General features: G+C 48.7%; 1 protein-coding gene and 1 long non-coding RNA gene across 3 annotated transcripts in view; one reads left to right on the top strand and one right to left on the bottom strand.

Annotated features, from left to right (window-relative positions):
• The window catches only part of LOC143774511 (uncharacterized), a 28,387-nt gene extending 25,702 nt beyond the window's left edge, over positions 1 to 2,685 (bottom strand). The window contains exon 1 of the long non-coding RNA XR_013215547.1: positions 2,579 to 2,685. This is a non-coding gene — a long non-coding RNA (uncharacterized LOC143774511). The remainder of the gene's footprint in view (positions 1 to 2,578) is intronic.
• Positions 2,686 to 2,714: 29 nt separating this feature from the next.
• The window catches only part of PIWIL2 (piwi like RNA-mediated gene silencing 2), a 146,600-nt gene continuing 132,603 nt past the window's right edge, over positions 2,715 to 16,711 (top strand). For both annotated transcript variants that reach the window (XM_077262148.1, XM_077262150.1), the window contains exon 1: positions 2,715 to 2,853. The gene's annotated coding sequence lies outside the window, so the exon portion shown is untranslated. The remainder of the gene's footprint in view (positions 2,854 to 16,711) is intronic.

The raw sequence follows: 16,711 nt of genomic DNA on the forward strand, positions 1-16,711 counted from the left end.
AAACTCGCCATTGCAAGCCTATGGGTCTGTGGAAAAAGCGTACAGCACTCGGAATGCCCATCTATGATAGGAGAAGCTTCAGAAACCTCCATTTTTATCTTTTTATTTTTTCATATGCACAGGACGTCTTTTACAGGCAATTCTGCCCGGAATCCAACTGCAGAAGCAGCGGAGGATAATACGCGGCGATGCAAAAATCGACATTGTGCATACGCTCCGTCTTCAGGGTTCGAACGGCCGCAAAACTGACCGCCGGCGGGTTCCTGAACCGGCTGATCCAGCATCTAAAAGAAGCAGTGTGCCAAAATCTGACCGCTCAGGACCAGAACATTTGCCCTCTCGGCACGGCTTTTTTTTTTTTCTTTTTCGTACATGTAAGAGCTGTAAATATTTTTCTCATTCAGATAGTCCAGTGATTTTTGTATTTTTTTTTTTGTAACACATTTAATGTTCTTTTCATATATTTTTTTTTTTGCAAATTTGGGGTGATATCAATCAGACGATAAAGGAAAAATGTATTTGTTAAATTTCATGACCCCCCCCAGGACCATTAAGATACATGTAAAATTGTGTTCTTTTTTCTGTAGCCATTATTGTTTCTATATATATTAATATATATATATATATATTTCAGACCTTCCTCACCCCAATAATATCATACCTTTTGGGGGCATTTCAACATTTACAGAATTTGTATCTAATGTCCCCTGTAACTAGAGTTGGTACCTTCGCCCCAGTTACAGAGGATATTCAGCCTCCGGAGCTGACTACATCTCCTAATGACCCGGTGTTACCTACTCTGTAGACAATGTGCTGTATATCCAATGATCAGGAATGCAGAGGCGGTAATAAACCCTCTCTGCTTTCTCTATGGGGAGTCTGGCTGTGTCTGACGGACGGCTCCTGGCTCCCGCAGCTGCTCTGTTTTCGATCATCACTAGAGCAGAGCGCGGACCGCCAGGACATTTAAAGTCTGTGGGTGGTCCGCATGTAGTTACAGCTATACAGAAGTCTTCTGCTCTGATGAAACTACAACTCCCAGCATGCCTTGATCTGTAAAGGTCCGTGTAGTATTGCACGTTGGCAGTTGTAGACCACCAGCCTGATGATCCCACCGGCTGTTGTATACAGTATATGATGATCTGCTGAAAAGCTCAGCTGCAGCGCAAGAGCCGGGAAGGTTTGCTGACTATTCCCAGCACTTTCTATATCTCATGTTCCAAAAACCGCCTACTAGAACTTGGCAACGCTTCCGTGACATTTCAGACATTATTTTAGGATTGCTTATAAAGGTTAATCTCATCGCTTTGCAGCAGTTTTTACACTATATATGTATCACCCCTTATTTTTGGCGTGTGATGGCGTTGCTCCAAGTGACAAGCGCCAGGAATAGCGCCATACAGTCTGCTGTGGCGGTGATCGGTACTACAGCTCAGTCCCATACAGGAAAAAGGATGCAATACCAGGGATGGCCACTACAAAATATATGGCGCTATGCCTAGTAAGCAATATACAAGGGTGACCCCTATAATACGGGCGCAGGAGGTGAGCCTGCACCATCCCGGACAGATACCGGCTGGGTTATACAGCCTGCACCATCCCGGACAGATACCGGCTGGGTTATACAGCCTGCACCATCCCGGACAGATACCGGCTGGGTTATACAGCCTGCACCATCCCGGACAGATACCGGCTGGGTTATACAGCCTGCACCATCCCGGACAGATACCGGCTGGGTTATACAGCCTGCACCATCCCGGACAGATAGCGGCTGGGTTATACAGCCTGCACCATCCCGGACAGATAGCGGCTGGGTTATACAGCCTGCACCATCCCGGACAGATAGCGGCTGGGTTATACAGCCTGCACCATCCCGGACAGATACCGGCTGGGTTATACAGCCTGCACCATCCCGGACAGATAGCGGCTGGGTTATACAGCCTGCACCATCCCGGACAGATAGCGGCTGGGTTATACAGCCTGCACCATCCCGGACAGATACAGGCTGGGTTATACAGCCAGCACCTGCCACTAATAGCTCTGATCACTGCTGTTTAACCCGCTATTAATCTCTGACTGATGTCATTTAAAGGGGCTGTCTCCTTTCAAAAAATCTTAAACTATCAAACCTCTTCACTTACTCTCTCCGGGTCCAACGCCGAGTCTCTGCCGCTGGTCGGTATTGGCTGCAGCGTTGATGTCGACAGCGCTGCAGCCAATCAGTGAGCTCTGACAGAATGCCACCTATACAGCCACTGATTGGCTGCAGCCAATACTAGATGGTGGGAGCAGCGGGCAGCAGAGACTCCTCACTGGACCCAAACCATCTGGCACATAAACAGCTGTGTAGATGAAAAAATAATAAAGTTATGCCTCTTGGGGGAAGGGAAGGAAGAACAAAAAAGGCAAAGAGAGAACATTGGCTGCGGAAAAAAACCCCCAAACAATTGACCCTACAGGGCTAGGCTACTGGTCTGTGACCCCCAACTGTTGCAGAACTACAACTCCCAGCATGTTATAAAATCCTGCCTGTCAGCAGCCACCACCAGGGGGCGCTCTGCCGGATTTGAACACCAACCTATTAGCCATTATCACTGCGCCCCCTGGTGGCTGTGGAGGGTCAGCTCCGGCCGGGCTCACACACACACGTCATCACGGCCGCATTTCCCCAGCGTTCTGGCTCTTTCCAGCACCGCCCACACAAATCAACGCCCCCGCGGACCAATGAGGAACGTGCTCTTTGTGAGTGAAGGCTTCGCTGGCCAATAGGAAGAAAGAGAGGCGTATCACGTGACCACGCCAACGAGCGGCTGTTAGAGGTGACGCTGACGCGCTAGATCGTGGATCTCTGAGGTAAATGTTCCCGTAAACCACGATTAGCGGCCTCAGGTGCCACCCACGCGTGATAAAAGTCACTGTACCTAATCTTACTGCGGGGTCACGCACTCTGCGCAGCCAGACTTTTTTTTTCTTTTCAGCTTGATGACGTGACGTCATGGTGCAGATTGCTGGTGACGTCATTGCATGACTTGGGGACGGGTCCTGCACTGTATAACGAGGCCTGGGGCTGTTACTGATCACACGGATTTACACAGTGACTTATTATACAGAGTCTTAAAGGGGTGGTCCCAGGCCTGAGAAGTGTTAAAGGGGTGGTCCACAATATGTTATATTACAGATGGGCCTAGGGTGGCTGTACAATATAAAGCTCTATGTTGTCACCCCCTGAGGCCCCCGCAGCGAGCGGCCTGTGTCCCCCTGCCACGTCGCAGGATGCAGCTGTGCCCACGCCATGGTCCTCGGTGATCCAGGGCCCCTGTCCACATCTCGGGGGGATCGTGCGCTGCCCCCAGATCTTCAGATCCACCGCCCCACTTTTTGGGGGGCACAAAGTTTCCAGAGGGAAGAATAAAAGCTAATTGGTACTCCTTTTTTTTCTTGCTTTTGAAATGTTGTGCCATGTGTCTTCTCCGACACTATATCGCTGCCCCCCACCCTGCCTGTCTCATCTCTGGGGGTATCATGCAAGCGCTGTAATGTCCCATCCTAGACAGAAGAAAAACAGAGGGGGCACTGGTGTGTGTTTGCCCGGAGGGGAGTGTGTTTTTTTTTCTTTTTAATTATTTGTTTTAAAGGGGTTGTCCAGGCTTGGGGATCAAGTCTGCAATTAGTCTGCGAGGATTTCCCAAAGTCAAGAAGCATGACCTCAAGCTTGTGATTTTGCATGCAGACTAGGCGTGCACAATACAGTACAATAATGTGCCCTCTGTGAGGATTTACAAATCTGAAGATAAATTGTACGGGGAGTTGAACAGGTTGTGCGGCCATAGGGTATGTTCCCGCGGTCAGTAAACGCTGTGGGTTGGACACTGCGTATATCCGCAGCGTCCAGATGTTACAGAATAGTGGATGGGATTTGAGGAAATCCCATCTCCACTATGCGTGCACAGACGCCTCCAGCTTCCCTGCGGAGACGGACATGCGGAGCATCTTTCCAGACTGCAGCATGTCTATTTATCTTTCGGAGACCGCAAGATAAATTTCCCGACCAATGTACTAAACACTGTGATTCTGCACAGCTCAATGTACACATGAGGAATCACCTGCGTACAAAAGCTGGCAGCGCTTTGGACGCAGCGGACATGTGCTGCATCCAAAGCGCTGCAGATTACTGACCGTGGGAACGTAGCCTTAGGGTATGTGTCCACGTTCAGGATTGAATCAGGATTTGGTCAGGATTTTACATCAGTGTTTGTAAGCCAAAACCAGGAGTGGAACAATTAGAGGAAAAGTATAATAGAGACATATGCACCACTTCTGCATTTATCACCCACTCCTGGTTTTGGCTTACAAATACTGATGTAAAATCCTGACCAAATCCTGATGCAATCCTGAACGTGGACACATACCCTTAAGGTACCTTCACATTAAGCGACGCTGCAGCGATATCGACAACGATGCCTATCGCTGCAGCGTCGCTGGAGAGCTGTCACACAGACAGCTCTCCAGCGACCAACGATGACGAAGTCCCCTGGTAACCAGGGTAAACATCGGGTTACTAAGCGCAGGGCCGTGCTTAGTAACCCGATGTTTACCCTGGTTACCAGTGTAAATGTAAAAAAAAACCAAACACTACATACTTACATTCGCGTCCCCCGGCGTCCGCTTCCCTGCACTGTGTAAGCGCCGGCCCTAAGAACAGCGGTGACGTCACCGCTGTGCTTTGCTTTACGGCCGGCACTGACACATTCAGTGCAGGTAGCTCTGAGCAGCAGCGCGGACGCCGGGGGACGTGACAGACATCAGAGGGTGTAGTGTTTTGTTTTTTTTTTACTTTTACAATGGTAACCTGGGTAAATATCGGGTTACTAAGCGCGGCCCTGCGCTTAGTAACCCGATATTTACCCTGGTTACCATTGTAAAACATTGCTGGCATCGTTGCTTTTGCTGTCAAACACGACGATACACGCCGATCTGACGACCAAATAAAGTTCTGGCTTTTCAGCAACGACCAGCGATATCACAGCAGGATCCAGATCGCTGCTGCGTGTCAAACACAACGATATCGCTATCCAGGACGCTGCAACGTCACGGATCACTATCGTTATCATTGTAAAGTCGCTTAGTGTGAAGGTACCTTTAGACTTCCAAGTCTGCAGTCCCTCTGTGCTGTAAGCATTCCCGAGCTACGGGCACGTGACCGCAAACATGTGATTTGCATCTATGCAGTCACTTACTGACTAGACGTGTGTGACCTCATTTACTACAAGTGAATTGTGCGAGGCTGGGCACGTCTGTAACAGTACATACAACAGTACATATAACATATAACAGTACATACAACAGTACACACAACATATAACAGTACATATAACATATAACTACATACAACAGTACATACAACATATAACAGTACATACAACTTATAACAGTACATACAAAAACAGAACATACAACATTACATACAACAGTACATGGAACATATAACAGTGCATACAACTTATAACATATAACAGTACATATAACAGTACATACAACATATAACTGTACATATAACATACAATGCATACACTACATACATATAGACATACAGTACATACAACATAGAGTACATACTCACCATCACCTTGTCACCTTGATCCCCGAAGCCATTGTCACCTGTAAAAAATATTAAAATAATAAACCAATGATATACTCCCTGATCCTCAGAAATCCAATTAAAACGAAACGAGTGTCCCACGACAATCTCCCATGGAGAGCAGCCACATCAGTTGATGCGACCGCTCTCCAGGGGCTCCAGGAATATAATGACGGAAGGTATCCTTCCGCAATGTATTCCTCCGCCACTTTAAAAAATAGTCCTTAGTCTCACTTGTGGCACTATGTGGGAAAATTCCCATGCAGCATTGCCATAAAGTGAGACCCTGAACTAAGGTAACCTCAGTGATGCACTGCAGGAGCCATTTTCTCCTGTCAGTGTGTCACTGAAGGTCTGTAGAGCAGTGACATCACCCGATGTCACTGTTCTATGGGGAGAACATTTTGGGACACTCGTTATTAATTGGACTGCGTCGGACAGGGAGTATGCGGTTTATTATTTTTAATTTTTTGCAGGCGATCGAGTATGGTTAAATTAAGAATATTAAAATACTTTTTTCTGGCTGTGTCTTTTTTTTTAAAACCCTTTCACTACTATAGGATTAATAATAGATAGGCGTCTTATTGACGCCTCTCCATTACTAATCGGGCTTAATGTCACCTTACATTAGCAAGGTGACATTAACCCCTTATTACCCCATATGCCACGAGCTACTCGGGAGTGGGAAGAGAGAGGCTAAGTGCCGGAATTGGCGCATCTTACAGTGGGTGTTATGCTGCTGCCACCAAGAGGCTGACACTAAGTGATACAAAGAAAGTTCGCTCCTCCCCTGCAGTATACACCCTCCTGCTGGCTCTCAGCTAACCAGTTCTTGCTTAGTGTCTGTAGGAGGCACTTGGGTCTGGTTCAGACCCCAACGTTTTTATTTTATTTTTTACTTTTCTGTAAATTTTTGTTTTTTAATTAACGGAGTGAAGGATCCTTTCAAGGTTCCAATCTCCCCCGAATCATCAACAGGCGAGAACGCGGAGTGTTGCCTCCCGTACCCTCTCCTGCGACGTGGGAAGCCATGCCTGAGCTCACTTCAGGGGCGACGGTTCCTTCACGGTCCCGATCTCCCCACACCAGCAGCAGGCGACCACATGGAGTGTCGCCTCCATGTATCCTCTCCTGGAGCCAGGCCTAATGCCGGACAACTGGCCTTGTCCACCCGGACTAAACTCCGTGGATGTACAGAGGCCCCTGTCTATGGCGTCCGAGCAGCCCCCACTGTCCCACCACTGTGAAAGCGGATGGCACAAGGAGGCGGACAGTTCCTCTCCTCCCTAACAAAGGGATGATGGATTGAGGTTTATCCCTCTATCCCTGCAACGTCCACTCTGCAATACATGACCTGCAGTCATCCGTGGCGGCTCCATGCTGGGACGCACATCGATGGTGAGTGGATCAGCGATGGGCCTCTGCAGCGGGATATTCACATGCTCACAGGCAGTCTCAGGCTTCGATGTGGCCCACCTCCCTGAGGTAACGTTCCGGCCGGCTGCAAAAATTTAGGCCCCGGCTTCAGCCGATGTGTAGGCCGCACCCCGGAAGCGCACTGTGGCGCCCTAAGGCGGCTCTGCCCGCTTTTCTGGTGCTTCTCGCCTGGCACGGAAGCGCTCAGTTTTCTCGGCCACTACAACGCCCCTCACTTCTACCGCTTGTATCGCTCCCGTCGGCTGCAGAAATTTAGGCCCCGGCTTTGGCCTATTCATGGAAGTCTCGAGGCTCCGCCCACATCGTGCCTGTGGCTCCGACCCCAAATTGGAACTTCTCGCTCTCTGCGAGATTTTATCACCTCTGCAACTCCCGGTGGCCATCTTTGTCCACCCGGCCGGTTCACACGGGGGCGACGACTTTGCATTAAAGGGGCACAACGACTCTGCAACATAAAGGCACATGACCAGTATTCCCTGGTCTTAAAGGCACATGTCCAGTATTCTCTGTCTTAAAGGCACACGACCAGTATTCACTGGTCTTAAAGGCACGCGACCAGTATTCCCTGGTCCTAAAGGCACGCGACCAGTATTCCCTGGTCCTAAAGGCACGCGACCAGTATTCACTGGTCCTAAAGGCACGCGACCAGTATTCCCTAGTCCTAAAGGCACGCGACCAGTATTCCCTGGTCCTAAAGGCACGCGACCAGTATTCCCTGGTCCTAAAGGCGCGCGACCAGTATTCCCTGGTCCTAAAGGCGCGCGACCAGTATTCCCTGGTCCTAAAGGCGCGCGACCAGTATTCCCTGGTCCTAAAGGCGCGCGACCAGTATTCCCTGGTCCTAAAGGCGCGCGACCAGTATTCCCTGGTCCTAAAGGCGCGCGACCAGTATTCCCTGGTCCTAAAGGCGCGCGACCAGTATTCCCTGGTCCTAAAGGCGCGCGACCAGTATTCCCTGGTCCTAAAGGCGCGCGACCAGTATTCCCTGGTCCTAAAGGCGCGCGACCAGTATTCCCTGGTCCTAAAGGCGCGCGACCAGTATTCCCTGGTCCTAAAGGCACGCGACCAGTATTCCCTGGTCCTAAAGGCACGCGACCAGTATTCCCTGGTCCTAAAGGCACGCGACCAGTATTCCCTGGTCCTAAAGGCACGCGACCAGTATTCCCTGGTCCTAAAGGCACGCGACCCGTATTCCCTGGTCCTAAAGGCACGCGACCAGTATTCCCTGGTCCTAAAGGCACGCGACGAGTATTCCCTGGTCCTAAAGGCACGCGACCAGTATTCCCTGGTCCTAAAGGCACGCGACCAGTATTCCCTGGTCCTAAGGGCACGCGACCAGTATTCCCTGGTCCTAAGGGCACGCGACCAGTATTCCCTGGTCCTAAAGGCACGCGACCAGTATTCCCTGGTCCTAAAGGCACGCGACCAGTATTCCCTGGTCTTAAAGGCACGCGACCAGTATTCCCTGGTCTAAAAGGCACATGACCAATCCGAAGCCGGTCACCCTAAATGAACTCAGGAGCCCTCCGCCGCTGATCCAAGTTTATCCCAGAGTACCTAGTTCCCTCAGTGGACTTCATCACTGCCGCAACCCATGGTTTCTCTGACCAAGCGATTGAATCCCTCCGTGATCCCTCTGTGGCTCGGAGTGTTCGCAGGACCGATATACATGGTCCCTCTCCTACATGGGAGCCGTCGGCTAGCAGGGGCCACAAGTATTCTAGAAACGTACAGGCGTCTAGAAAACGTAAGTTTTCATTTCATGATCTCCCCAAGGATTTGCTGAGAACAAGACTCTGAATACAGATCGGATATTGCCTTGGACCTGAACTTGCCAGAGCTTCAGTAAAGGATGAACTCGCCTATTTATATCATCAACCAATCTCTGTACATTGACGAGGACTCCGGTTCTGCTCTAGACTACGCAGTGTCCCTCATAAGGAGACTAAACTCCCTCGTAGAGCATTTGCCATTCAGTCCAGATAAGCGATTCACTGGACAGAAGCCTCTACGTGGGATGCCATGCCTGGTCTGGTTTTTAAGGGCGACGGGTCCTTTAAAGGGCACCGATCTCCCCACACCATTAACAGACGAACACACGGAGTGTCGCCTCCATGTATCCTCTTCTGCATCCAGGCCTAACGCCAGACAACCTGTCCTGTCCACCCAGAGACCTGAACTCAGTGGATGTACAGAGGCACCCTTTTTTGTGTCCGAGCACCCCCCTCTGCATCACCACTATTTAGCAGAGGATGCAAGAAGGCAGATGATCCCTCTCCACTTCCCTGTTAAGAGGATGGTGGATCGATGGTTCTTAATTTTTAACTCTGCACCGTCAAAAGAGAGCGGTGATGGCAAGAGACTATGACCTACTGGATGCAACCGCGCATTCTGCCACTTGACAGATTAACCGGGTAGAATCTCCTGTGGTATACCTACCAGTATCCCTGCCCGATGTATCATCAATTAAAAATATCACGGACTGTCAGATAGCAAATCTGGTTCGTTCCGTCTTGCGGCGTTGGGTTCAGCGCTCTACCCTCCCTAACCGCCACATGGATTGCTAGAGCAATGGTCTCCTGGCTGGAGACCTTAACTAGTTTGATTCACACCAGTAAACCTTTTCCCGAAGACAGTCTAGATCTAAGGGCTCTTGGTTCCAAAAAGGGGAACGAAAAGTAAGACCGATCCTGGACCTCAAATTTCTAACAACCTTTGACAAGGTCCTCCTTCTTCGGATGGAGTTCCTACGCTCAGCCATTACTTCAACAGAAAAAGGTGCAGTTTCTGGCATCCATCAACATTCGGGATGCTTACCCTCACATTCCTATTTTTCCCCTCTTCAAAAATTCCTTCGCTTTTCCATTCGTGAACAGCATTTTCAAGTCTCGACCTTGTCCTTCGGCCTTGCTACCGCACCCTGAGTGTTCGCACGGGTCATGGTGGCTGTCATGTTCCTCTTGCACCCTAAAGGCGTGGTCGTCCTGCTCTGTTTGGTCGACTGTCTAGCCGCCCTTCCAGGACTACGCTGAGTCGTCTATATCACTTGTGATACCCTCTCACCTGGGCTGGCAGCTAAACTTAGACAAGTTCTCCTCATTTCCAGCCCAGCAGATATCCCTTTTTGAAGATGATCCTGCACACTTCCAGAAGTATGGTAATTCTCCCTCGAGACAAGCTCATGTCCCTTCAACATGGAGCACGCGCACTTGATCACTCATCCCCTCATCTCATTCGATTTGCTAGGAGGGTTCTGAGGAAAAATGGTGACGACAATGGATGCAGTTTCCTTCGCTCTGCTCGTCTTCAGCAAGTCAAACAGACTTGCAGACAATAGTCTCTGAGCTCCTTCATCCAGGGCCTTTCTCCCGGTTCAATGGTTATTAGTAACTACCAACGCTAGTCTTCTTCTCCCGATCATTGCTCTGGAGATCCGAACGGTAGTCCTACAGCAGGTCCACTGCCTTCTGGCGGGTCACCCCATCCAAATTCAATTGGATAATGCCAAGGCTGTGCAATACGTCAATCATCTAGCACAGAGGTGTCAAACTGCATTCCTCGAGGGCCTCAAACCATGAGTGTTTTCAAGATTTCCTTAGCATTCCACAAGGTGCTGGAATCATTCTGTGCAGGTGATTAAATTATCACCTGTGCAATACAAGGAAGTCCTGAAAACATGACCTGTTTGCGGCCCTCGAGGAATGCAGTTTGACACCTCTGATCTAGCAGGTACCCACGATCAGGCACCATGGCCGAGGTACCTCACATTCTCTGATGGGCCGAGATCTATCATTCGGTGATCTCGGCAGTACATATCCCAGGAGTAGAACTCTGGGCGGCACACATATTCAGCCGTCAGGGTTCCGCCTCAAGTGAGTGGGAACTTCTCCCGGAAGTCTTCCATCAGATCTGCCTTCACTGGAGCTCTCCAGTTGTAGTTCGGATGGCGTCCAGACTGAACGCCAATGTACTAGAGTTCGTGGTCCGGCCTCGAGATCCAAGAGCCATCACACTGCATGCTCTGGTTCTTCCGTGGTACCAGTTTCCATAACTCCCCTTTCACTACTTCCGAAAGCCCTTCGGAAGCAGAAAGGGCCCCAGTGATCCTCAGAGATCCGCACTGACCACGTCAGGTTTTTGTTTGCGCAGCTAGTATCTTTCCGCCTTATTGCAACAAAACTACAAGTAGGGACTTTCTCACAGGGAGTTTTCACACGTAGTTCTTCCCTATCGCATACCGTTAGATCATTGGGACCTTAATGGTCCTAGGAGTCTTACAGTAGACTCCTTTTCATCCGGACAGACTTTACTATCGGGGCAGGTCGCACTTTTTTCTCTGCGATTTCCTTATCCTGACAAGTCTTCGGAGCTAGCTGCTCTGTTCTTTCAGACTTTTTTCCCTTATTACCTTCAAGGCAAGGTTGTCCTCAGGCCATCCCCGTCCCTTGTTACAAAGGTGGTATTGTATTACCACTGTTATGAGGGCATCATTCTTCCCTCATCTCTTTCGGCACCAGTCCACAAAATGGAATGAGTTCCCCATATTCTGGACGAAGTGAGTGCTCTGAGTAGGTACGTCTCGAGGACGGTGTCCTTCCGAAGGTTGGACGCTTTATTTGGGCTTCCTGACGGTAAGAGGAAGACTTCCTGACGTTTACAGGAAGGGTTTAGCTGTTTCATCGGCCATGTTAGCCTGGTGGATTCGTTTCACCATCCAGGAGTCCTTCCGTGTTAGATGTCAGCCTATCTCCCTGTCTATCGAGGGTTCTAGGCACCCGTCGTCGGCAAAGCATGCCTGCAAGCTTGCGGATTCGTCCAGTCCGCATGCATTCTTGAAGCACTATAATTCCCACACTTCCACAAATGTGAGTCTGGGCAGGCGGACTCTGCAGGCTGCGGTGGCGCACTTGTAAGGCTAGTTTCACACTAGCGTTTTGAAGAGCTGCGGAGGGCTGCGGACTTCCTCAGTGAAGCCCCGCCCTCGGCCGCACCTCCACCGCTAGCTCCGCCTACTTCTGCATGCGGCCTGCGTACCTATCTTTAACATTAGATTGAAAAAATTGGAACAGCACAATGCTCACCGGTGTGTGCCTGGCCTCCTGGGTAGAATGGTCCACACATCTACCCAAATTGTATACCAAGTAGAAAAATGATGGCAGCACTCCAAATCCATTCAGGGTGAAAAAGTTATATAGTTTATTCAGACCCACATGTCTGGGCGACGTTTTGGCTCGCACTGAGCCTTTCTCAAGCAGTGGGTGTAATCAACAGTTGTGTTTTTATAGGCATAATCAACAATCATTTGCATGTTACAACAATAGCCAAGAATTGTATGTTAATAGCCTGGAGGAGCACCTCGTCTATGTGTCCCACCACTTCCGACGTGCTGGTGGGGTGGAAGTACATAGACGATGTCTTCCTCCTATGGACGGTGTGGTGCAGTGACCAATGTTACAGCCAGGGGGCGCTGTCTGTGCACTTCAAGATACACTTGGAAGCATAATTGTGATGAAACAGTGAGTGGCAGTGTTGTGAATAGCTGGTATGTATCGCAGAGGTGGGTGGCCCTGTGATGGAAGCCTGGGTATGTTTTGCTCAAGCAGATCTACTGCTGAGGGTTTTGTTTACATTGGGAAGGCTTCCAGGTGATTGGAGAGATGGGTGGGTCCAGTCACCTACAAACCCACCCAAAGAGGCGTGTCTGAACACCTAAGATGGTTTTGTGTTTGACCCCTTACTGACCTCGGACGGGATAGTACGTCCGAGGTCAGCTCCCCTGCTTTGATGCAGGGCTCCGCGGTGAGCCCGCATCAAAGCCGGGACATGTCAGCTGTTTTGAACGGCTGACATGTGCCCGCAATAGCGGCGGGTGAAATCGCGATTCACCCGCCGCTATTAACTAGTTAAATGCCGCTGTCAAACACAGCGGCATTTAACGACCGGATCCAGCCGGGCGGCCGGATATGAGTGCATCGCCGACCCCCGTCACATGATCGGAAGTCGGCGATGCTTCTCCATTGTAACCATAGAGGTCCTTGAGACCTCTATGGTTACTGATCCAGGATAGCTGTGAGCGCCACCCTGTGGTCGGCGCTCACAGCACACTTGATTTTCTGCTACATAGCAGCGAACAGCAGATCGCTGCTATGTAGCAGAGGCGATCGTGCTGTGCCTGCTTCTAGCCTCCCATGGAGGCTATTGAAGCATGGCAAAAGTAAAAAAAAAGTAAAAAAAATGTGAAAAAAATAAAAAAAAATATAAAAGTTTAAATCACCCCCCTTTCGCCCCAATCAAAATAAATCAATAATAAAAAAAAAACCCTACACATATTTGGTATCGCCATGTTCAGAATCGCCCGATCTATCAATAAAAAAAAAAGCATTAACCTGATCGCTAAACAGCGTAATGAGAAAAAAAATTGAAACGCCAGAATTACGTTTTTTTGGTCGCCGCGACATTGCATTAAAATGCAATAACGGGCGATCAAAAGAACGTATCTGCACCGAATTGGAATAATTAAAAACGCCAGCTCGGCACGCAAAAAAATAAGCCCTCAACCGACCCCAGATCATGAAAAATGGAGACACTACAAGTATCGGAAAATGGCGCAATTTTTTTTTTTTTTTTTTTTTTTTTTTTAGCAAAGTTTGGAATTTTTTTTCACCACTTAGTTAAAAAATAACCTAGTCATGTTAGGTGTCTATGAACTCGTAATGACCTGGAGAATCATAATGGCAGGTCAGTTTTAGCATTTAGTGAACCTAGCAAAAAAGCCAAGCAAAAAACAAGTGTGGGATTGCACTTTTTTTTTGCAATTTCACCGCACTTGGAATTTTTTTCCCGTTTTCTAGTACACGACATGGTAAAACCAATGATGTCGTTCAAAAGTACAACTCGTCCCGCAAAAAAGAAGCCCTCACATGGCCAAATTGACAGAAAAATAAAAAAGTTATGGCTTTGGGAAGGAGGGGAGTGAAAAACGAATACGGAAAAACGAAAAATCCCAAGGTCATGAAGGGGTTAAGGACCTGTGGTGATGTCACGCTCACCTGACTGGCCATGTGACAGGTACCTGGGTGTGGTTACACCTATGTAAAGGAGGTGTGTGTAGCACATGGTGTGAGTGTTTTTGGGAGTCTGTCAGGGTGGACACATTTCCATGTGTCCTGGCTGGACACTGCAGAGTGGCCTGTGTGCTGTAGGTCCTGGATGGTCAGTGTTGGAGGCTCCTGGGAGTGGAGTCGTCCTGGAAGCACCTAGAGACCGTAGACCTGGACGGTCAGTGTTGGAGGCTCCTGGGAGTGGAGTCATCCTGGAAGCACCTAGAGACCGTAGACCTGGTCGGTCTGTGTTGAGGACCTGGGATTGACGTGAAGTCAGCATGAGGAGTGGAACTCCTGAAAGGTAACCCCTGACAAGGGGATTGTAATATATGGCAGAGAAGTTTATCTGCTGCATGAACAGACTGGTGGTCGTGATAAGTTCATGGACATAATGAAATAGACTGTATGTCATGTGGTTTATGAAGTTTAATAAACCAGATTTGTGTGAGGTACCGTGCCTGAGTGCTTGAATCCTATGCCAAGCGAGTGTCCCCAACACACTCAGGTAGCGTATCACCACATTGGGCACAGAGAGGGAACTCAGTGATTTTCATCAGTACTTGAATGAAATAGATGAAACTATTAAGTTTACTTTGATATCCAAGAATTGTATGTTAGATTTTAAGAATGTTTCCATTAGACAGGTAAATGGAGAGTTGACAACCACTCTATTTGTTAAGGAGACTGATAAAAATAATCTCCTAACCTATGATAGCCAGCACCCCCGCAGTATGGTGAGGTCAATACCCCTTAGCCAATTATTGAGGGTGCGTAGGATTGTGAAGGAGGAAAGGGAGGTAAAGGCAGTCATAGATACCCTAGTGATGAAATTTCTCGATAGGAAGTACCCAAAGGAATTATTGAACATGGCTAAACATACAGTTCGAAAGAAAGACAGAAGGGAACTACTCGGAAGAAGTAGTAAAAGGAAAACATTGACTAGAACACCGTGTGTGATGACATATACGGAGGAAAGTGGTGATATATATATCAGAGACCATTAGAAAACACTGGGGGATGTTGAGCAATTGCTTAGCAGGAATAAAAGAATTTAGGGAACCTCCACTGTTCTCATACCGTAGGGGCAGGAATATTAGAGACCACGTAGTAGAATCAGTTTTTGTCCTCTCAAAAAAACCTGCCAGACCACATTAACTGGGATGGGCCAAAAAGGCTGTTTCCCATGTCTTTCCTGCGTGAATTGTGCATATATGATAAAGGGTTCCTTCAAACACCCGGATACAGATAAGAGGTGTACAATTAAACAATATTTAATGTGCAACTCTGACCATGTGATATATCTATTAGAGTGCCCTTGTAAATTATGGTATGTTGGCGAAACAACTTGCGAGTTGAAGGGAACCTGTCACCCCCCCCCAGGCGTTTGAAACTAAAAGAGCCACCTTGTGCAGCAGTAATGCTGCATTCTGACAAGATGGCTCTTTTAGTTCTGGGTGCTGTAACTGCAGAAATAATCCGTTTTGTAATTTGTCCTAAATACCTTTCTTCAGTCCTGGAGGCAGGCCTTTCCCCCCTGCTGCAGATGCCACAGCCGTCACTCAAGTCTTCTTGGCGCCAGGTGCCGCCTCCTCAGCGCTATTTTGAAATAAGCCTGTGCGGCCGCCCTGCCTGTGAATCCCAGCCCCGCAGTGAGAATAAATCAGAAGACACTGCGGGGCTGGGATTCACAGGCAGGGCGGCCGCACAGGCGCAGTCAGCTGGACTGCATATGAGGACAGAGGACGGGCAGCGCTCACTGCGCCTGCCCAAGGCAGGAGAAAAGAGCGCAGGCTCCGGCTGATTTCAAAACAGCGGTGAGGAGGCGGCGCCCGGCGCCAAGAAGATGTGAGTGACATCTGTGTGGCGTCTGCAGCAGGGGGGAAAGGCCTGCCTCCAGGACTGAAGAAAGGTATTTAGGACAAATTACAAAACGGATTATTTCTGCAGTTACAGCACCCAGAACTAAAAGAGCCACCTTGTCAGAATGCAGCATTACTGCTGCACAAGGTGGCTCTTTTAGTTTCAAACGCCTGGGGGGGGTGACAGGTTCCCTTTAAAAACATGTATGAATAATCACCGACATTCCATTAGGAAAAAAAGAGTAGACCTTCCGGTCTCAAATCACTTTGTGGAACAGAAACATACAGAGAAAGATCTTAGATTTAGGATAATAGATATGATCCCCATACAAAGGAGAGGGGGGGGGGGGGGGGGATAGAGTACGCCTCCTAAAAAGACAAGAACTCAGATGGATCTATGAGTTAAATACCCTGAAACCGAAAGGACTTAATGTGGACTTTAAAATTCACCCCAATATGTATTAGTCCCTCAATGGTGCCCTTAGGACACAGATGTATATAGACTCCGGTTTAAATCTTGGGGCACAATGTGTAAATGAACTTTGTTATTGTGCTCTAATTTTAATATTGTTTTATTTAACCATATGGAGGATGGAAGATTTATAGTTATAGTTGACCGATGCACAGTGACACCAACTGCAGCAAGTTGATGCTGCAGCTCTCTGGAGGTGGCC

Source organism: Ranitomeya variabilis, chromosome 5 (assembly GCF_051348905.1).
Source record: "Ranitomeya variabilis isolate aRanVar5 chromosome 5, aRanVar5.hap1, whole genome shotgun sequence".
NCBI lineage: Eukaryota > Metazoa > Chordata > Amphibia > Anura > Dendrobatidae > Ranitomeya > Ranitomeya variabilis.